The sequence below is a fragment of the Semicossyphus pulcher genome, unplaced genomic scaffold (assembly GCF_022749685.1).
Source record: "Semicossyphus pulcher isolate SPU_LCO1_2020_fin unplaced genomic scaffold, fSemPul1.0.p SCAF_4, whole genome shotgun sequence".
NCBI lineage: Eukaryota > Metazoa > Chordata > Actinopteri > Labriformes > Labridae > Semicossyphus > Semicossyphus pulcher.
Genome location: NW_027211715.1, coordinates 15,619,372 through 15,642,100, shown reverse-complemented (window position 1 = coordinate 15,642,100; position 22,729 = coordinate 15,619,372). Strand labels below are relative to the sequence as shown.

The 22,729-nt window shown below is 45.0% G+C and overlaps 1 protein-coding gene across 1 annotated transcript in view; it reads right to left on the bottom strand.

Moving 5' to 3' along the window:
• The window catches only part of sema6bb (sema domain, transmembrane domain (TM), and cytoplasmic domain, (semaphorin) 6Bb), a 137,514-nt gene that overhangs the window by 5,784 nt on the left and 109,001 nt on the right, over positions 1-22,729 (bottom strand). The window lies entirely within an intron of this gene.

Sequence of the window (22,729 nt, the reverse complement as noted above, 5' to 3'; positions counted from 1 at the left end):
GCTAATTAGTAACTGGTAAATGGACTGTACTTATACAGCACTTTTCTAGTCTTCCAACCACTCAAAGCGCGTTGACACTGCATGTCACATTCACCCTTTCACACACATATTCACACTCTGATGGTAAAGGCTGCTACGCCAAATATATGCATTCATAGGGAGCAATTAGGGGTTCAGTGCCTTGCCCAAGGACACTTCAACTGAACCCCCAACCTAACAATTGAGAGAGGGCCAAGTCTACCACTGAGCCACTGCCGCCACACACAGCTGTGGACAGCTGAAAGACAACTAACAAGACTAGGTCAAAACCTAGTATGTGACCCGCAGCAGGTCCTTGTGTGCTTTTGTGGGCGATGTGTTACAAGGACAACATGCTTGAAAGCAGGTGCGCGCTGCGGACGTAGGTGAGGACAGCGGACGAGCAGCGGAGGAGCAGCCCTGCCTACTCCCCGAACAAAGTATCCAGAGCCGTAAAGATAGAGAGTCGCGTCAGTGGAGATCCAATATGCTCCATGATCCACCATTGTGATGTTGCAACTCTCTCTCTCTCTTGCTCTGAAAGTCCCGTCAGTCAGTCAGTCACATACAGACCCATGAGTGGGGCTGACTCCGGCGGTCTATGGTTTCTTTGCTTCACAACAGAGGCCTTAAACTCTAAATATTCCAGGTAACGATTGAGAAATAAATCAAACCAAACACCTCTCCACGTCACTTACAGTTTTATTTTAAACCTCCACCCATACATCCTCCTCTCCCATCAATGCGAGTCCATACTCCCAACAAGTCGGCAGATTCCATTGACTGAAACGGGGCATAAATCAACCGGCCTTCCTGCTCAATCAATGTCCTATTCAGCACTAATTAGTCCTTTATCACCAATCCAATAAGCGGAGGGATACACGTGGACACGGGCCTTAGTTACCGCCTGTTCATTATGTGACAGTTCAGTTCGGTTCAGCATCACACAAGTGCTCCTGAATACCCAGAGATCACACGAAATCAGCGGGATTGTGTTCGTTATAAAAGCGTATTTGTTTTTAATATTCGGATTCGCTCGATGTCACGACCTCTTCTTCTCTCATTTTCTTTTAACTGCTTCTTCTCGCTGCTTTTGAATATTAAGAGGGGAATAAAACACCCTCTTTAAAGATTTTGATCTAAAATTGGAAGATTTTTTTGCACGTAACTGGAGTAAGTTCCTGCATGTGGCCCGAGTTATGCATTTTAAAGTGTTTATTTAACTGAGTATTAGGGCTTATTTCAGAGGTTAGTTTTCCCAGCGGGAGGTAAAAACTTGATTGCTCAATTTGCTCGATTCAGATCTCTTGACATATCTTTCCTCATGTAGCTCGTGGTTACCGCACAGGCTTATGTTTTGTGTGTTTACATTGAACTTGGCATTCCTTCTTTTCCTCCTTGAGCTCAGTGTTGGCATCTTTGTTGCAGCAGCCTAAACATCGTCCTGATTCTTGCTGTATTTATTTTCAAGTTTCGGGCCAATATTCAATTTGGAGAAGCTGCCAGGTTCAATTACATTATCGCTCCTCTCCTCAGTGAAGAGGCTGCTTTTCTACGGGGAAGCAGATGTGACGCAAAGAAAGACATTTGGAGGTTGCTGGCGTGTTCGTTTACAGTACACACACACACACACACACACTCGCTGGAGGAGTTTGAGGGGTCAGGTAATGAATTGATTCAATAACCCGCAGCCTTGATGACTTTGTGTACAAAAATGAGGCACTGCAACCGCAGCAAACCCCGAACAAGTCAGCTCCTTAACTGGTTAAAACCGCAAACCTCCGCTCTCACACACATCACATCTGGATCTGCTCTTGCAGCACTCAGTGGCCGAGGTTGTAGAGATTTCTCCAACATTTTCCTCAACTGTGGTCCGGGGTTGCTGCGTGGCACTTCAGATTAAATTCTGCACGGCGCAATAATACCGCTGTCGTCTTCGTGCAGGAGGAGAGGGCTTGACAAGTGTGTGAGTGAGTATGCTTCACGGAGTGTGTGTGGCTGTGGGATGAAGGCAGAGTGGCCCCAATCACAATCCACTCTCTGTTACATACACACTCCAATATGCTGATTATTTTCGTGGATAAGTCTGTCTCTTTGGGATGCGCAACATCTTCCGCCGCTCCCGAAAAGCCGATGACAATAAGAGACGGATGGATAGATTTAGTGGAGTGTTTGTGTTGTTTGACAGCAGGCAGGTTTCCACGCGTGCAACCGAGAGGTGACAGTCGAAGCAGCATCCCGCTCGCTCCCTCATCCCTTCAACTCTCCTCTCCTCTTCCAATCCGGCTCTTATTAAAGCTTAATAGAAGCCAACGGGCCTGCCTGTCAGCCTGACGCACACCGAGCCGCTTGTCTAGAAGCTTCCAGCTCCAATTACAGCGTAACAATGAGGGGAGAGGAGAGGAGGGGAGCGAAGACGAGAGGAGAGGGATTTTATATAAGTTGGGTGGAGAAGTGAGGAGAGTGGATGGACACGTGATGAAAGAGGAGGGGACAAGCGAGTACACAGGGCGTAGGTAAGGAAACAGGAGAGAGACAGGGAGAGAAAAGATGGAAGAGCTCTGTTGTAAAAGCATGACTGATCGGATAATTGTGTGCAGTATAAAACACACAATATAATCTATGTTTGCACCAGTTATCTGTCAAAGTCCAAAGACACAAATGAGCTTCCACAAAGTTTCAATTTTTCTTTGGTGCTCGATTTCCTTTGTCGCTGTATCATCCTTCCCTCCCTTTCAATCCCTTTGTTAGCTGTTAATCCCCTCTCTGTACCCCTCTCTCTTACCCTCCACTCCTTTGATCACCCGGTGTGGCGGCATGATGGGAGTAATGGCTTAAAAAGTAAAGAAACTTTCACTCGCGCTCTTTCAAATCAAGGTCGCTCCTGCGTGATCGAATTTAATATTGGCGCGACAAAGTGATGTTTCCCTGTTACAGCGAGTGTGACAGCTGTGCTCGTGTTAATCGCGGCGCTGCCTCAAAGTTTCCCCTCGCGTCTCCTCCGCTCTCGGTTCTCCCTCCATTCCGCCGGTGAGTAAAGGAAATTAATGAAAAGCCCTGCTAGCTCCATGCCAGTTGTTAAACACTTCCCTTGATTAGAATGCTGGCAGACGGCTCGGCGTGTCTGCGCGGCCCCGGGATCACAGTTTGGTGACGCTTTCCACGACGGCCTCGTGAACATGTGTGTGTGCGGGATAAGAACAGAGAGCCAGATGAAGTGGAGCAGGATCAGTTTTAATCAGCATCAGCGATGTTGATGTTGATTAGACGCACACGTCCAAAAGGATGATCACACTTTATTACAACTTGAGACTAATTTTAATAGTTTTGGCCGTCATTGCTGCAGAGTGAGGCAGCGCTGTGCTCGTCTGTGTGATTGCTACAATGACGGAAAACATTAGATCATCACTACAATAAAGCTTGGCAGGAACAATGAGCGTTCACACAATCAGGCTAAACTAGTGGCTCAGGTCTAATTAAGGGATCGCGTGGTAAACATTTGGATCAAGGGATAATAAGCATGTAAAGAAGAAAAACACTTTTCAACCGCCCGAGATCATCCCAAATGTGTCAGACTTTCTTTGTTCAGAGATACACCGATCAGTCATAACATTATGTCAGCATGGGCACTGCGATGCTCTGTGTGTGCTGACACCTTTCTATCAGAACCAGCATCAACTTTTTCAGCAGTTTGAGCTTCAGTAGCTCCTCCGTTGGATCGGACCACACGGGCGAGCCGTAACTCCCTACGTGCACCAATGAGCCTTGGCCGCCCATGACCCTGTCGCTGCTTCGCTGCTTTCTTTCCTTGGACCACTTTCGGTAGGTCCTGACCGCTGCAGACCGGGAACACCCAACAAGAGCTGCGGTTTTGGAGATGCTCTGATCCAGTCGTGTAGCTGTCACAATTTGGCCCTTGTCAAAGTCGCTCACATCCTTATGCCTGCCCATTTTTCCTGCTTCCAACACATCAACTTCAAGTACAAAAGATGCTCTTACTGACCAACATATCCCACCCACTGACATGAGCCATTGCAACGAGATCATCTATGTTAATCATTTGACCTGTCAGTGTGGAGTCACATGTAAGCACTACTTGGCTTTGAGGGATGGAAAGCCAAAAAGGTTGGGAACTAATGATCTTAAGCTCTTTACTTGTAAGTTAGCACATCCAAAGTGTCGGTAAAAGTCTGTCATTTCACAGGAAAAGTGTGCACTTACCACTGTAACATACAGTATATTACAAGAACAGGCAAGACACTGAACCCCATATTGCTCCTGAAGGCAAAGCCATCGGGTATGAATGGAGATTAACATTAAGTGGCAATAATCAATGTGACACTACATGTCACATTCGCTCTTTCACACTCACACATTGATGGCAGAGGCCTAAGTGCTAATCTCCAACCAGTACAGCTTTTTACACTGCCAGTTCAAGGCGGGATTATTACGCCTCTGTTACGTTCTGTCTTCTATGTAGAACAAACGGAGGCGGAACGGTTGGGGTGAAGTCCTTCCGCCTCTGAGCCGGCATCGGAGGTAGTAACAGAGACGTAACAGAGGTGAAACGGCGTCCGTGTAAACTGCAGAGCCGGCAGGGTGGAACAGCGCCGTGTGTGTGTGTGTGTATTTGAAGCACGCGCTTCACAAACACACACTGGGGCAGCTTTACACGGCGTTGCGTGGTCCAATGTAAAATGACAAAGGCAGCATGAGGACGGAGCTTCGTTACAGCGCTGAGGTGTAAGAAAGGCTAGTATCTAAGCACATTCAATTTGGGGTTTCGCCCAAGGACACTTGGACATGTGACTGTAGCAGTCAGGGATCGAACCCCCAACCTTCCAAATGAGAGACGGCCGACTCTACCACCCAACCTGGTTCACTCACGCTTCACTGTTATGTTTCCTCTCTTGTTGGACTTCCTTGTAGTGACGTTGCCGTTCCGTCAGATCTCAACAGTTACCTTTGTGAGGAAGGCCACACAAGGCCGGGTTAGAATGGTTCTCTGTGAAAGCACTACAAAATAAAGCCCACCTCTGTCCTTACTTTGCACATAGCAGAGCAGATAACAACAAGAATAACAACCAAAAATATCAATGCCAAACTGAGGAAACAGGAAACCTCAGCAGCTCAAAAGAGTCATACCAATGCTGCTGCCTGAAGCCAGCAAGAAAATAGACACCTTTGCTAACTGATCGCCAAAAGATCCACTGGCTACAAATAGTGTGTCCTTTGATGATCCGTCATTGATGATGCCACATTGAGCACTCTTGGCGATCCCTGAATCAAGGCGAAATATCCAGGACACAAGTAACTTACTTCGTGAGTACAATCTTAAGCTGCCAGGATGCTAAGAGAAAAGCACTTCTTTTTTTCCCTTGTTATGTTTGATCAAGATAACGAGCAAATCCACCAAAATAACACCCATGTTGTAACTCACCAACACTAGTTTGGATTTTTATCCTGAGCTATTTTAGATCAATTAATCTGGGAGCTATTCGAGGCCTCCTACAGTTCGATAAGTTTCCTAATCAAAAGCCAGGCAGGGGGAACTTTTATGTAGTTTGGGAGCTGGAATACATGTATTAGAAATAGCACATCAAAACAGAACAAAGAGACTTCACAGCATCCCGGCGGACCTGTCGATGCCACGAGCACGCACTTCAGAGCTTGATAGGTTACGACTGTGTCAGCGTACAGCCGCTGATCTGAGGGGCTTTCATCTCCACAATCCACCATTTCTCTGCATGTTAATGTGTTGTGTGCGCGCGGTGACGGCAGGCACGCACGTGGCAAAGCATGTGAAATGTAGTGTGAATAAGTGGGGATAGACGTATGAATATGTGTGTGTGTTAATAAGTGCATCACCCACGGCTCACTGATTCCGCTCATTATCCTGCGCTCTTCTTCTCCTGTTGAAAGACTGCAGGCACTATTTTGTGTCTCCTCACTCGCAGGTGCTCCTCCTTCCTGCTTTCTTTCCCCTTCCCCATTACCTTCGTTTCATATCTCGCTATCTATTTCTACCGCTGCATCTCTCTTTCACACCCAAACGCGCTGCACACCTCATGTTGTGAGCTGCGAAGCTAATCCCAGTGTGTGCTCAAGGATGGAGAGAAACTGAGAAAGAATTAATGCGCTTTAAAAAGAAGGAGCAGGAACGCTGCAGAGCTCCTTTCTCGGACTAAACCTCGCTCGCTCGTAAACCGTGTTTACTCTCGGGATGATTGTAAAACCGTTTACAGTCCCTCCCTGACGGTGTTTTCTTTTTTCAGAAAGCTGCTGCAGAGTTTTGCACGACTCCCTGGTTTAAAAATTAAATATATAAAGAAAGAGATAAAAAAAACAACTCTCTGCTCCTGAGGGCCGGTCGGACGTGCCTGTCTTGCACCCGCCTGATCAATATGTTAAAACATTTATGCGCAGCAGCCATGTGGTTGCAATTAAAATTCCATAAAATCTGCAGCAGAAAACTGCTGTTAACAGATTCAGGTCTTCAGCTGGGTCTATTAGCGAGGGCACATCAGGCTTTCGGCTGGCTCTGTGTCAAGGTTCGCGATGATGACTGAATAATTACATACCTGCACGACCCTCGTTCCACCTATACATTCCTCTCCAGCTACCCAGCGTGTTTAATTTTTAACCTATTTCATCATCTACCCTCAGAGGAATCTCTGCTTGGGGTAAACGAGGTAAGTCCAGAGTTGGTGTGTTAAAATCATCAGAGGGGGGCTTAACTCTCCTCTCGCTGCTGCGTAATCAAAAGCTGCACGATGTTTTTTTCGCCCCATAAACGAGCTGTTTTCCTTCACACGCTCTGCACACGTGTTGCTGTCAGGAATGTTCCTCATTGAATTTGCGGATTCAATTATATCAGGAGACGCCGTTTTCCCAATCTGGTCAAGCTTTTGCGAGAGGCGGCTTAACAAGGGGCGAGTCTGTTAGCAGTTTCAGCTGCATCCAATCCAAACAAAACAAGTGGGCTGTGGCGGACACCGTGGGGAAATAAATTGTTTTGTGTGCACCAGAGTGTATGTGTGTGAACGCACATGTGTGGGTTTAATCTCAAGTCTTTTTCTCTACTCTCCATGAATTACAGGTTACGCTTGGCTCTGCTTTCGTTCGGTAATTGATATTCTCATTTAAGGCGCAAACTGTGGCGAGCAGGTTGACATAGCGTGAGTCTAACTATCTGCACCAGAGGCCTCACATCGCTCATTCCCAAACCAGGCAACTTCTACTTAATCTTTCTCCCATGTGACATCCGTATATCACATAAGCGCTCTGTATGCTGCTATACTTTCTTTACTATCCTCCCACCAGCTGGAAACACATGCCAATTTGTTTTTATGTTAACACCCCCAGAGCTGAAGCCTTGGACCCGTTCCTGATACAAATTTCTGGAGGTTTAACAGAATGATTAAACCATCAGGCCTCATGTCGGGGCTGCACGCCATCTGGACGCCTGATTGAAACGACGCTTGTTCACCCCCTCCCTCTCCTCATCGGCTCCGTTCGTTTGCAGGCCATCTTTAATGTAAAGTCTCCGCTGTGACACCGCGCCTGCCGAGGGCCTCGCAGGTGGACGCGGCACCCGGACACATTCCTGAGCCGAGCGATCGCTCAGAATCACAGCAGCCGCCAGCTGACCCGGACTAAAGAGAGTTTAAGGGGGATCAATACTGAGGTTCAGGAACAAACCCATGGGTAGAAGAGATAGGAGGATGCTGATGGACAGACCGAGAGAGAGACGGAAACAGATATCGGGAAAAGGGGAAGTGACACGTAAAGAAAGAGCAGGGAGGAAGTGTTCGATGGAAGGGAAACAAATGAAGAGAAAGAGGCAGAGCGAGTGAGAACCAGGGAGTGCAGGAGGGTTATTGACGTGCTGTAAAAAGGAGGAAAAGTGTTGTTTGATGCAGAGAGTTTGGGGAACTCTCCGTGGTCGATTCCTGTCAGAGTGATAGACACAAAAACAATCCCCGGTGCTGTGAGTGGAGAGTAGTTACAGTGCTCAGGATGTCACCCTGCAGGCCTCTCTGCTGAGGCGTCACACAGCGCCTGGAGGTCCTGCAGTCACTTTATTGGCCAACGATTACTCAGCAGCAACCACAGACCTGCCTGAGGCCTTTAGTCTTCATCAGCACTGTGCGTGTGTGTGTGTGTGTATGTGTGTAAGGTCAGCCAAATTCCTCAAATGTCTGGTGTTTATATTGGCAGATAGTGAGAGGAGCCGGAGGCTTCAGCTGATGGTGTTCATGGTTGTGTGTAGTCGTGTGGAAAAAGGCTCCAGGTCCAATCAAACAGTGTTTATGTGCCGATCTGTCGTCCTCCATCTTTTTAACACACACAATCAAACACCCACACAGACACACGCTCAAATGTAACCCTTCTTTTTTACGCATCCTGATCACACCAGACAACCAATTAATCCAATCGCACAGACACGTACACATACTGGTTTTATAGTCGTCAAGCTTATAAAATAAGGCTGAAATACAGCTCTGATTCTGCCAGCAGATTTGGACAGTTTAGTTGAATATTAAACTGGATTTTATCTACAACCATTAATCAGTGAACATTTCATAAAATGCAGTGTAATTAAGTCAAGATGAAAATGTGTCACAGTTTATAAAGTAGTAACTTTTTGATTTGACGGTTAAGCCCCTGAAAATCTACGTTTCTCTCCATAACAAATAAAGAGGAGTATTATGATGTTTCACATGTTAAGACATATATAGTGTCACAATGTTGGATGTCCAAACTAAACGTGGGTGAAGTTTCAAATCTGTAGGTAAAAGTATGTTGGAGTAATCCCCAGGCTTCTCAACTCAGTCTGCAGGCTGCTGTGAAAGCCAGGTTTCACACTGTTTTTTCTGAACGCTGCACTTTGTGACGTCACAAAGGGAGGCTTCAGAGAGCTGGCCAATAAGAAGAAAGCGGGCTTGTAGGTGCAGGATTTCTTAAAGGGACAGAGCTGACTGAGTTGTTTCAGGCAGAGGCTGTATGAGGGCCTGCACAGATACCCTACTTTAATATTCATATTTTTAATTTAAAGTTTAAGTTAAGAAAAAACATCATCTAGGGCTGCAACAACTAATCGATTAAAATCGATTATTAAAATAGTTGGCAACGAATTTCATCATCGATTAGGTGGGTCTATGTTATGATGCACGGCGTGGGCTGTAAAAACGTCACTGGGGGCAGCCGGCCAATGGCGCGGCTTGTGCAGCTCATGTGATGAATTACAGGAAGTTACGTCTCCGGTCTCCTCTGGGATAAACATGAATTATTTTTCAATGAGTATCCGTTTGTTGTACAGTTTGTTTTGCTGATGATGTGTCAGCCTCTTTTAGATTAGTGTCCGTTTACACTGACAAACGTATGATTACGGTTTCTAATGTTCATCTCCTCTCCGTTTTGTGATGGGCTGATATAGCCGAGCCGCTGGTAAAGCAGCGTAGTACAGTATACCGTTGTAGTTAAGTTGTTTAGAAGCTAAAGCCACTGGTAGAGTTATTGTAACACTAATTCTTGATAAAGCTAACGCCTGGCTTCATGAAACCGTCATGAAATGGAGAGAAAACTGACAGAAAGTATTTCTGTTCGTCGCGTTGTGTTTAAATTAACTTGTAATCCCGTGTTTGTCTGTCAGAACGGACACTAATCTGCGAGACACAGCAGATTAAGCTAACGCTAATTAGCTGAAATTCAGTCGGACAGACACCGGAGTATGACATAACGCTATGGAGTTTTTGAATATTTCATGCCATTAGTCAGAGTCGGACAAAAGTGAATCTTTTATTTATTCCCAACAGAAACTTGAGCAGTTCATATACTCAGTATATACTCATATATTTATTTAATCAGCAGTGTCTGATTAAATATGTATTGGTTAATTACATTTCCCTGTTATACTCAGTTCATGGCTGCATCCCCAATGTCCTTTGTTATTGTAGCGGCCTTGTCTGTGCTTTCCTTTCACATGAGCAATTTTTAAGGAAATCAAGAGTATTAAGATATTTATTGAGTTACGTTGTTGATATTAACATTGCATTGTAGAAGAACACAAGGTATAATACTTTTTGTGTTTTGAATACAAGGCTGAAAAATACTAAAATTGAGTATTACTTTTTCGAAGTAATAATCTACAGATTAATCGATTATCAAAATAGTTGTTAGTTGCAGGCCTACATCCATCCATCCGTCTCTGCTGCTTATCCTGTTCGTGGAGGGGGACACTACTACTTTGTATTATTGAGTTAGAATTTAGCACTCAAAAATTCAGCTCTGCAGGACAAACATTTGATTGACAGTGGCCTGGAAATACAAGCAAAAACAAAGCAGACTGTTATCACACTTTGATTCAGAAATGATGAATCAAAATGTTCTTTTCTGACTTGGTGACTGACAATTTCTCAAATTTGAAAACACAGAACCAGCAATTTAAAAATAACAGATATGAATCCACGTCTGGACAAAATGTTGTCATGCAGAATCCCACTGCTCAGAATAAAGCGGACTGATAATATGTTCTCAGCACATTTAAGTTGTGCATTTGCAATTGAAATACTGCTGGCATAATAGATGTTATCATTTCAGAGCCACAGACTTAAATCGTATTTATGCTCATAAACAAATTCAAAAATGTTGGTCGGTTCTTTTTCAAATCCAAGAGTCTCTTTCTATTGTGTTTACTTGTCTCTATTGCAAGTTCTTCATTTTATAACCTGAAGCGTTGCTGCGCTGCCATGGTCACTAAAGGATCAAGTCTACATTAAACTGTAGTGATCATTTTCCTTGTGCATCATGAAGCAGCCTCTTTTGGAAGCATTTGGACGTAAAACAAGATGAAAAAACTGATTTCTTTCTGTGAAAATGTGTGAAAAACCCAACAGACGTGTCTTAGGCTAACAACCTTCACCGCCCAGAATCTTTCTTTAACCCACTCACGCACACAAACACATCAATCAGCGAGGGGCCTTTGCTTTCTGAGGGGTCAGCAGCCCCCTTGGGTTTTTCAAGGCCTCCTCTGATGCTCCTGCTGTTGGGAAGGAGATGTGAGGAGGACTCAGAGGAGGAAAGGAAGAGCTGAAAGCCTCCAGGAGTCGTTGCTCCTCGCCAAGCTTTCCTGCAGCTGAGTCTGCTATTCATATCTTCTTAGAGCTCGCCCCAAAAATTCCACATCTCGACACTGTGTAGTATCTTTCACTTCCCTTTTTCACAAGTACACACACACACACACACACACACACACACACACACACACACACACACACACACACACACACGCACGTTGGTCCTCTTATTTCATCACTCGAGCTCAGTATTCACAGAGAGGATCAGAACTCTTCTCAGAAGCTCCGCAGGGTGGGAGAGACGTGAGTTAGAGCTCAGGCAGGCATCTGGGGATGCTCAGCTACACATCACACTTCCTCCATCTATACTCTCTCTCTCTCTCTCTCTTTGCCCTTGGTTCCTGACTTGCAGGAGTGACAGCAGAGGGAGTTAGGAGAAGAAGGGAGGACGACTGTGGCGTCAAGGTTACAGAGCGTCTCTCTGCGTCTGAAAGAGGAGACCACATCAAACAAAAAGTGAACTACTGCGGCGTACGCTCCCCCTCACACACACTTTTATTCTCGCTTCCTGTCTGCCTCTGTAGGGGTTAAAGCTATAGGGCAACACATTCATCATGAGCAGGCTTAAGACTGCGCTTTAACTAGCTGCCATGTAAATACAAAGCACTGTGTCGGCTTTATGGGTCCCCCCTCCTAAGCCGCAAAGCAGGCCTCTTTCCAAACCGCAGCAATTAGAGAGGAATCAGATGAGACCACGGCCGTAAATTTGGCAACAAATTTTCTCTCCCCGCACAAAAGCTCCTCGCAACGCTACAACCACCAAAAAGAAGATCCAGAGTCCATCCTGGCTCCGCCAAGATGCCACAAGAAGGAATCTCCAAGCTGCTCTCCCCTCATTGATGTTTCAGCGGACCACAATTACTGAGTGATTGCATCCCGCTGCTCCACCAGTCAAAACACCGCCTTTCTTCAGGAAATATTTTCACAGCGCCATAATTGCTTCCATCTGTAGCTACACTGTGGCAACACTAGCTGTGTCATTACGGCTGAGTGAGTTCACAGCCAAACTGGTGGCGAATGTGTGTGCGCGCGAGTGCGAACGTCGGCATTTGTGTGTGGTTGAAATGCTGCTTTTATCAAAAGGGAGGAAAACGGAGATTTGAGGAAGGTGTTGTGTCGGATGATGAAGCAGGACGTGTCTCCTGTAGCGACAACACCACACACACACACCCCCTCACACACCGCCTCCTCCTCCTCCTCCTCCTCCTCCTCCTGCGCCTATTTGATGGCTGGTTTAACAGAGTTGACTTTAGCTGATGAGCTGTCTGAGCAAACACAATTTGACTCGTCGCCCCAAAAGGCACGCAAACAGCAAAACAAAACGAGGGAGCGTTTAGTTCAGGGCTGCTGGGAGATTCAAGCGTCTGGTATTTCTGAGGCTGCTTCAGGGTACCGGAGGAATGATTCGGATGTAAGGCTCACTTACCGAGACCCTCATGGCAAATTAAAAGAGAGCAGTTCGAGGTTTGACAGAGCGGTTAGACCAAGTTTACGCTGTAACTGATCTGCTGTCGGCGAGGGGTCACGACCTGGAAAAAAGCCGGCCGATCGACACGTCGTGGTAACCCGCCGTAAGTGGATCTGACGTCCCACGCCGCGTGTCGACGCCTGAAACAAACCTGACTCATTACGCTGTTTACAGAAGTGGTTAGTATTACCTGTCACACCTCACAAACGGTCAAACACACAGCGCTCAGAGTTAGTTAGGTGATTTCTGTCAGCGGGGAGCGTTCTGCTCAAACATCATTAAAACTAAATCCAGCAGAAATCCAGCTGCAGTTTGTCACGCTGGCTGAGTTGTCCACTGTGAAGAGCCTGCTAATTCTGAGGGCACACACACACACACACACACGCACACACACAGAGGTATGGCTCTATTTTCCTGCTAGCAGAATTGCTGGTTCAAACTCTGGGCACAAGTGGGTGTGACCAACTAATCTTCAGCAATTTTAGAGACCACAGGCGCACAGGAGAAGCTGAAAAGACGCTGAAGCAGAAATTAAAACTTGATAAGTAGGAGCAACACGATATCAGCAGGTGGGTTTATCTCAGGCTTCACTAATGGCCGATCACGTCAGGTGTGACAGTTTCCTAATAGGCCGGGAAATGTGGACACTGCGGAGCACAGATGTTGACTCAACACTCATGCAGTGTAATGCGGCTGCAAAAACAGATTATGTGCATTTTATTTCTGAGTTTTACTTTATATTTTTGTATTATTAACACTCTGTTGAAGACAAAAACCATGACAACATTATCCTTCCATCGAGTGTTGAAAGTGGAGCCAGAGCCTGATATTACTCAGGCGTCCGTGCAGCTGAACTCTGCTGCGGTCCCGAGGTTTAGTAGCATTTTAGTGAGCGATATCTGATGCAATTAACCGAGAACAGCTGACAGAAAGAAACTTTTGTTCCCAGTTGTAAATGTTGTGCGGAGAACAATATGTCCGAAACACTGTATAAAAACGTGATGTCATCAATTGGTTTCTCCACAGCATGTTCCCTTTACACGGAGATTCTATTTGTGGTTGTTATTGACCGCAGATGTTTATTTATCAGACTGAAGAAGTAGCGGACCCGCCGCTCGTTTGCTCAGACGAGAGATGGAGGATGAACAACATGTACCGGGTAACTTTAATTACACGTCTTCTCATCACTACAGTCTGCCGTGATCTCTCCGGGGGAAAGCAAACAACGATCCTGACTCCTACGCACTAGTTAACAAATAAATATATGTTTGATAAACACAGAGCGAGCTTAAACGGCAGGTATGGCGAGCACAGTATATAATACTACAATAATACTAGCATTTAACTCACTGGAGCTGGAGCATAGACGTCTTGAGTCTCAAGTGACCCAGCCCCTATTATTTAAGGCTTATAGATTAAAACACGTGTGTTATATAAAAATTCAGCCCTGTACAGTTATCTTGAATTGTAAAATTAGCTATTTATCACAAATGTTTTTGTACCAGGCTGTAAACATGTTTAAAGGAGCAAGTCGACCCTGGAAAAAGCCTCTGTCAGTCAAAGCTGGTGTTCTCTGTAATTGATAGAAGCAATAATATTTGAAATTGGCGCCATAGCTGCGGAGAAAGTCGTACAAACAGCTCGTGGTTTTGCCCATTCTACATTCCTACAACACCCAGCGTGCATTGCGCCCCTCCCTTTGAAAGGAACGGCCCAGCGAGAGACGCTGGAGTGAAGTAGAACCGTTTACGCTGCAGGAAATGGCTCAGAATAAATACGACGACAATATACCGTTGGATCGTCTAAAAGATCTTCAGGTCTGCAGTCTACATTTCAAACCTGACAATTTTGAACGAGACATGACATCGGAGGGGGGCGTCCTAGATTGAGGAAGTGTAGTTTAGCAAGCTCCCTGGCCTCCGCCAGATGACGCGTTTTACGTAGTCTGGTGGAGGTTTTCCAGGGCCCATTGGAGAAGCGGATAGCGTCCTCCAAAGGCACAGAGCCAAATAGCATTTCATTTCTACCATAATGGCATTAGCTCCCCATCATAGCATGATAGGACTGAGGTTGAAAATTAGCAAACTGGCCCTTTAATTCTGTTATAAAAATGATCATTTTAATATGAGGCATAATGGAGTTCTTTGGGCTTCTGCAGCCAGCCTCAAGTGGACACTCAAGGAACTGCAGTGTTTTGCACTTCCTCATTAGATTCATTTTAAAACACCGGAGCTCGACGCTCGGTCCAAACATCACCGATGAGGAAACAGCTTTAATACTCCTCGTAATCTCACCGAACAGCATCAACATGGACTCTGGTATAAATAGTTTATTAGCCTGAGATGTTTGAGTATTTGTTTTGTTTGATTCCTAACGCTGTGTGAGAAGATTCAATAATTGATGAATGTAGCCACACTGTTTGACCAGAGTGTAAATATGTGCCTTACATCACATCTCTCACACCACAGACTGCGGATGGAGTAAACATCATTCCAGCAGCTTTATGACGGCTGCGGCTTTGAAATACTGCATGGAGGATTTTATTTTGATGTGTGGTAAAAATGGTCGTCTACACTCGGGATTGTGAGGCATCTTTGCATTCATCTATGATGCCGAAACCTTAAAATGTGTTTATGTGGTTGTGTTTGCAATAAAATGTGGTTGTAACAGGTGGGAATAACAGAAGAGCTGCGTCACTTCTAACTTGTTTGTTTGGACCAACAAAAGCAAAGACCTACAGCAAAGTTAGCTTGCTGCGTGCCTGAGAGAAAGTAGGGCCCTTAGGCTGATGTACCTACGTTTAACACATACACACACACTCATACACACACACACACACACACATAATTGAACCCAGTTATTTCTCTGACCTCATCTCTTTTATGTAAGAGTCCCTCCCGCCACACATCGTCTCAATTAGGCGTTGTCCTTCCAAACTGTGCTTTGATCAGAGCGGGATTAGAGGAACGGCATGTCGGCACATACTAATATTATGTGTGTGTGTGTGTGTGTGTGTGTGTGTGTGTGTGTGTGCAGAGAGAGGCATGCAGAAACTAAAAGGCAATATGCCCTTTGATACATTTCTCTTCTCATATAGTTTCCCATAATTAAGCTGATCTGAAGCCGGGCTCTTCTGACATTGAAGAAGTTCTTTTAAGCAGTGGTGCAACCAAACGCTCATTTCGCCAATTCTTCCAGCAAGTTACCAAACACACATGATTCAAGTGATAGATTCAGGTATCAGTGTGAAGTGAGGTGAAGGGCAGGGGCTCTGTGATGGATGAAAAGAGAAGATGAAGAGGATACAGGTGGTGTACATCACCGGGACAGAGTTACAGCCTGGCCACGAGCCCACCGAGGAGGCCGGTGTGACATCGCCGTGACACGGGAGACGCCGGTGGCACTCTCAGTCCATTTGTCACCCGTGAAAACTGCCCCTCATCTCCCCTCCCTGCACCCCACTTTATTTACAAAGCTTTCATCCACCCTAACCCTCATCTTTCCTCCGTTTCCTATGTGATTACCCCCACCAACGCCGCCTGTCTCTCCTCCTCTGACCTCCCTCTTTCCGTCCTCTTTTCCCACCGCTCTGCTTCTTCTCTTACTCGCCCTCATGGCTCCGCATGTCTGATCCCCTGAACCCTCTCACCCCTCTCCATCCTCAAAGTTTGCCTCCTTCCTATGATCTCTCAATCTCTTTTTTGCTCTGTTCTCTACTCTTGGATCTGATTTATCCGGCCTCCCCTCCTCGTCATCCTCGCTCTCCTCGGCCCCCCCATCCCTTTTTTTTTTCTCCCCCTTGCAGAATCACCCTTGATATCTATTCGGCTGCCATCAGCCAGAGGAGAGATGAAAATCGATTCTCCCTCCAACCAACTGCTTCTCTCTGGCTAAGGAGAAAGGGGAGGCAGTTAGCTGAGCTCTAAGTAAGGCCGTCCATCCATCTCCCTTTGAGGTCTGACAACAAGGCTGCTCTGAAATCAGTGTAGCTCTGGCTGGGGCTGAAGAGAGATGAAGCATGAGGGAGAGGAGAGGCCTGGAGCAGGACAGGAGCAAAGACTATGGCACAGTAAATGACTTGCTCTTTTTCAGACGAGCTGCAAAGCCAGAAGTAGCATAATTTACCCTTAAAAACTGAATGTAATGACTCCAGCCTTTATCTTAAAGGGCCGGTACAAATTACTGACAGTTTTTTCTCTGTACAACCTCGATAAGTATCTTGCGATGCAAACAGTTTTTGCTTTATGAGGCCAGTTTTCACTGAGATGTGTCTGAGGCGCCGCCTTCGGCTCAACCTATTTAAGACTGAGCTCCTTGTCATCCGACCCTACCTGTCAGAGCATGCAACACAGCTGCTGGTACAGGCTCTCGTGATATCGCGCATTGATTACTGCAACTCCCTACTGGCAGGCCTCCCTGCATGCACGTTCAAACCTCTGCAGATGATCCAGAACACACTTGAAGCTGTTTGTTACTGACTTCGTTCCCTCCCGTCTTGATCGTTGCTTGTGTTGTATTAACTCTCAGGTGTACATCACTTTGGACAAAAGCTAAATTGTTATACTGTAACATTGTAAGGTGCAATCATGCATCATTATTCGATACGGAGACAAAATGTGAAGAAAATTTAGTGTTTCAATTGTATGATTATTGTCACTACTTTGTCCTAAGACTTAGGACAACAACAGACCTGGTATTAACATGTGTCCTGGGTAATCGGATCACAAGTGGTCAGCGCGAAGCACTAGCGTTCACACTTTGTATTTAAATGTGTCTCTACATGTGTCTTCCGTGACCACTTGTGATCAGATCTCACTTTCCCGCTCTCTATGCAAATGAGCCTCATTCACCTTAAAAGGACTTTAAAAACATCATATAACACAAAAAACAGTGATGCAGCAAAGAGAGGGGGAGAGCTGCTGTGCAGGCGCTCAGAGGGAGGGAGAGAGGAAGCGGGTGAGTACGGACTAAAGTGATCAAGTGATGTGAAACTTTGATCCTCTACAGCTCTGTGTTTATCAGTGAAATATATGAACTACACACCATATGGACATATAACAGCATGTGGAGACGTATATTCTTTATAGCAACTGTGCGCAGAAACAGATCGCGACGTTATTGAGCCAGGTACAGAGCATGAGAAACATCCTAACGTCTGTCTCCTCCCCGCATGGCATGGGTCACCTCCGGTCCATCTCATCCACTGCATGTGGAGATGAAGTTTATGCTTCATAAAGGTTGTTCACGGAAATACGGGACGGATCACGATCCTATTGAGTCAAGGGCAGAGCATGAGAAACACACACAGATCTGTGTCCTCCCTGAGCTGCATTATTAAACTCTGCAAGTTGACCGCTTCATTTTTAAACTGTGATAAAATGCTCGTGGATCATATCTCCGACCCACGCCGTCTCCCCCCCTCGTTGGTTCGGGATCATCTCGTCTTAAAATCTTAAATGCACTCTCCTTACAGAATAAACACAGACACGATCTGTCTGTATTTCCACACACTGTGTAAATCTACGTTTACACAGCTGGAGTGAGAAATCAATAAAAATACGATTTTGAAGAGACACAGCGGAGAAATGTTAAATCAGACAGGAATGAGAGGCGAGTGATCTCCCGTATCCACGTGATCGTTGCTGTGGATACGGAGAGGTGTAAGGTGTGTAATGTGGCCCAGGACGCATGTGCGTTCACACCACCAGACGTATGTGGATAAATGCGTCCCAGACCACCGACGTATGTGGCCTGAGTGACCAGATGTGACATGTTCACAACTGTACTTAAGGAAGTCCACTTGTGATCTGATCACGAAAACCGCAAGGTAATACCAGGTACTGTGTCCCTTAAAACCAGCGCACATATCACTAAAAGAAGTGAGAATATGTGTAACTTAGTTAAATTTCCAGCCTTCCTTTTGTTTGACGCCATAAAATGTAGAAAGAGAATTTGCATTTTCAGCTCACAGACTGCTCTCATTTGTTATACAATAACTTCTTAGTTATATAATAAGAGGACATTTTCTTCGCACACTTTTCAGATGGTTTTATTTGAATACACGGCTGCTACTGAAAGAAGTAAACTGATAGTTTATGAGAAAAAAGGCAGAGAAAGTTAAAACTGATGAATTCTTACAGTTATAGAAAAAAAGTTTGAAAGTCTTTCGACCCCTCGGATTGATCGTGTGAGTCACTGAGTCACGAACCCCCAGGTTAGGAAGCATTGATTCAAGCTGCCTTCAACCTACTTGTTATCTCAGGCCTGACAATAGTTCTGATTTAAAACATGATTCAGAAAGACTATTGACAGTTCAGGATGTGTGCGTGTTTGATCGAGACTGAAGGCCAGAGGGTGGAAATGTAGTTGGACATGCGTCTGCAGAAAGAGCCTCCTCTTTGAAGACAGAACTATGTAAAGGCAGAGTGAAAATGAGATTGCTAAATTTCCCTGAAGAGGAACAGACGGGGCGGACCATCTCTCACCTCCCATCTGCTGGGTCAAGACACACACAGGTGGAATGAGTCCAATATCGACGTATGAAATATTCAGACACCGAAAGCCTCCGTCTATTCCACCAATCCGACGTCTGATGAGTTTGTTTTGATGTGCGCGAGCATCTATGTGACGTGCTATGTGTTGTGTGTATGTGAAGAGCACAGAGAAAGACGCTGACAGAAACACACAGAGGCAGATTTTAAAGCCTTAAGGGTGTCAGTGACAGTTTGTCATAACAAGCTCATTGAAGCTGCTCCTCTCCGTCTTCCTCTGACTGAAGATTGCGTTTGCAGACGGCTAAAAGAATCTTTGTCTTACAGGGAGACAAAGAAAGATGGACTGAGCGTTAACAGGAAACTGTGAGGAAAGCACCCATATCCGAGACAATGAAAGTGTCAAATAAAGAAAGGGATATGATGAAAAGATCGGCCGTGGCACCGAGTTCATCACAATATCTGAGACAAAGCGCTCTGCGAGCGTCGGTGGCAGCCGTCAGAGAGATGCTGCCGCACATTCCTGCCGTGCCAAAGCAGCGGCTCTCGTTCATCCAGAGACAACAGAGATCACCTCTGTCAACAGAGTGAAGCTCGGGCATATTTCATGACAGGATCAGACGCAGGAGCAAACATGCTCCAGAGCTCAGATATTCCTCAAAGACAAGGCCGGAGAGCAGGACAGAACATCTCTATCTGACATGGAAGAACAAGAGGAGCAGTCGTCAGGGCGCTGACACCTTTCATCGTGATTTCCATACGAATATCCGGATTCTGCTTCAGATGTATGGCTTCTTTAAGCCGAACTCTGCAGATCTAAGTGCATTTACTCATCCTGGCGAATACGAGAAAGAGTTTTGTTTTGTCTTTTGCTGCTCTGAAATGAGCTTTTCAAGTGTGCAGAAAAACAATATCATGCTGCATTATGGGTAAAGCAGGATAATGTTTTTTAACTATACGGCAGACTGATTGTGTATCTTAAAGGTAGAAAGTGTTTCACTGGTAAAAGGATGTAAAGAAAACCAAAGCTGCTTACTTATTGTGTAAATAATATTGAAAGTTAACAGAAAACTTGGTGATTTTATTTTGAAAAAGAACTATTTGTGTTCGAGTTGTAGCTGGTACTCTGCCTCTTCATGTAGAAATGGGTCAGCATGCCGCTTTGGGAGAAGAAAACTGAATTTGTCCAGCGTGTGATCTAAGGAGAATCAAAATAAGCCTCAGTTTCTTTTTCTGTTTTATTTTTTTCATGTCTTTTGTGTTTGATTTTTAAGTTTTCTTCAGTGACATAAAATAATAAATGAGCTGTTTGATATGAATGGCAGACAATGTCCTGGAAAGTTTTTATAATGTAAGACATTCAAAATGACAAATAAAACATATTTACTCGTATAAGTCAGGATTTGTTTTTATGTCATCGCCTGGACTGACTTGTGAGAAACACAGCTGGAACATGTTTCCTGCAGACGTTTTGTAAAGATGTCTCATAATCCCATGACGGTATGGGCCATATTTATATATTATTATTAAAGGGAATGATCATTTTGACATCCTTAATCTCATTTTCATTGATATGAAAATTTTCGCAGGGATCTGTACCAAAGGAAAACATTTGATACTTGCGCCGGTGTTCCATGTGAAGGCCAGAACATCGAAAGAACATTTAAAATTGTATTTTGACACATTTCTCCTTTAACAAATATTGGGCCTCCTTCAATTTGAAAATTGCCGTTGGTCATGTTGCGATTTCAGAAATATTTGGTGAATTGTTCAGCCCGAATGACAAAAAAAGTGTAAACTCCCACACACTGTCTAACTTGCAGAAATGATATTTATTTGCAACGTTTCGGTACTAGACCTTCATCAGGCAAAAAACCTGTTGCTCATTTTTCAGCCTTGAAAGTGACATATTAAATTGAGGTATATTCTGTCCGGGTCTGCACGGTGGTGCAGTGGTTAGCCCTGCAGCCTAACAGGTAGAAGGTTCCTGGTTTGAATCCTGGTCCAAACAAAGTGGCCCTTTCTGTGTGGAGTTTGCATGTTCTCCCCGAGCATGTGTGTGTTCTCTCCGGGTACCCTGGCTTCGTCCCACAGTCCAAAGACATGCTTGGTAGGTTCATTGGTTACTCTAAATTGCTTGCAGGTGTGAAGGTTGTCTGTTTCTATGTGTCAGCCCTGTGATTGGCTGTTGATCAGTCCAGGGTGCACCCCGCCTCTCGCCCAATGACAGCTGAGATTGGCTCAGGTCTCCCCGCAACCCTGACCTGAAAAAGCGGTATAGATGATGGATGGATGGATGATCACTTTGACTGACTTGAGAGCAACGCAGCTGGAACATGTTTCCTGTAGACGTTTTGTAAAGGTGTCTCATAATCCCATGACGGCATGAGATTGCATGACACTTAATTTATCCATTACAAGTGCATTTATTTGAACACAGTGACATATACAATGAGGTATGATCTGTCGAAGAATGAAGAGCCTTAACTGTCACTTTCATGTTCTACCTGACACAAGGCTGCAGGTGATCGCAGCGAGGCATTAAACACAGGAGAAGATAGAGAGAGAGTACATTAGGTGACTAATTGGGAAAGAAATAATAGTTAGGACACCTGTGGCTCTGCTGTTTAAAATAGAACATATTTTATATTTCTCAAGTCTCCCAACTTTATGTAAATGTAACATTAAATCACAGTCGCCCTCCTTAAATGATGCTAGACTACAGCTTCTACGTTATTACTTTCTCTGACCTGAGACCTTGCACAAGAGGTCAGCATATACAGGAAGAGGATGTGAGACTCGAGCATGTAAAAGACTCCATTAGCACTAAGCAACAGTAATTATGTTCATCTCTAACCTGCTGTAGTAGTACAGGAGCGGAGTAATGATCATAGACGTTGCACTTCTAATTACAAGCTTCCTGCACAACAGTGTGTGTTTGCTGAGGTGGATTCTCCTTGTGGAAAAGATGTTTGTCAGATTTTTCATCTGTAATTCTTACAAAAAAGCAGGAATCAGAAGCCAGATTCAAGCACGACATGATCTGTTTTGAATAATATAAACCCTTTGGAAGATCACGGCTCAACGAAGACAAATAACTAGCTTAACATCACCGTGCATGGACTGAACATCAGCCATCAGTTACAGAGGCCGTCCCCTGCGGTTTGGCGGTCAGAGGACCTGAAGTGAGAGAGCAGCTTCAAACACAGCGCCCATCTGAAACAGGATTAGAGCTGTACGCAAGTCACGATTATGCAATATTTATCTGTTCTTTTCTCAGGGAGCACGGCACATGAACTCGGGGAACTTTCAGAAGCACAGGATTAATTTGCACGCATTGGAATTAGTGCTCAGATCAAAGAGAGTGGGGTGCCATGGGAGTATCCAAAACCACTGTGTATCTGGAATAGATATTTCACTTGGCTGTGTACCACTTCTATTTTCATAATGATATGGACAGAGCGAGAGAAAAAAGGGAAACATCAAGGGGGGGATTCAAGCTAGAGTTGAATTTAATTAACCACATGTATATGCAACAAACCCTAGCAGACCAAAGTAAAAGATAGCATACAAGTAAGGACAGAGTAAACAGCGTAAAGAACAAAGTTAGCTAA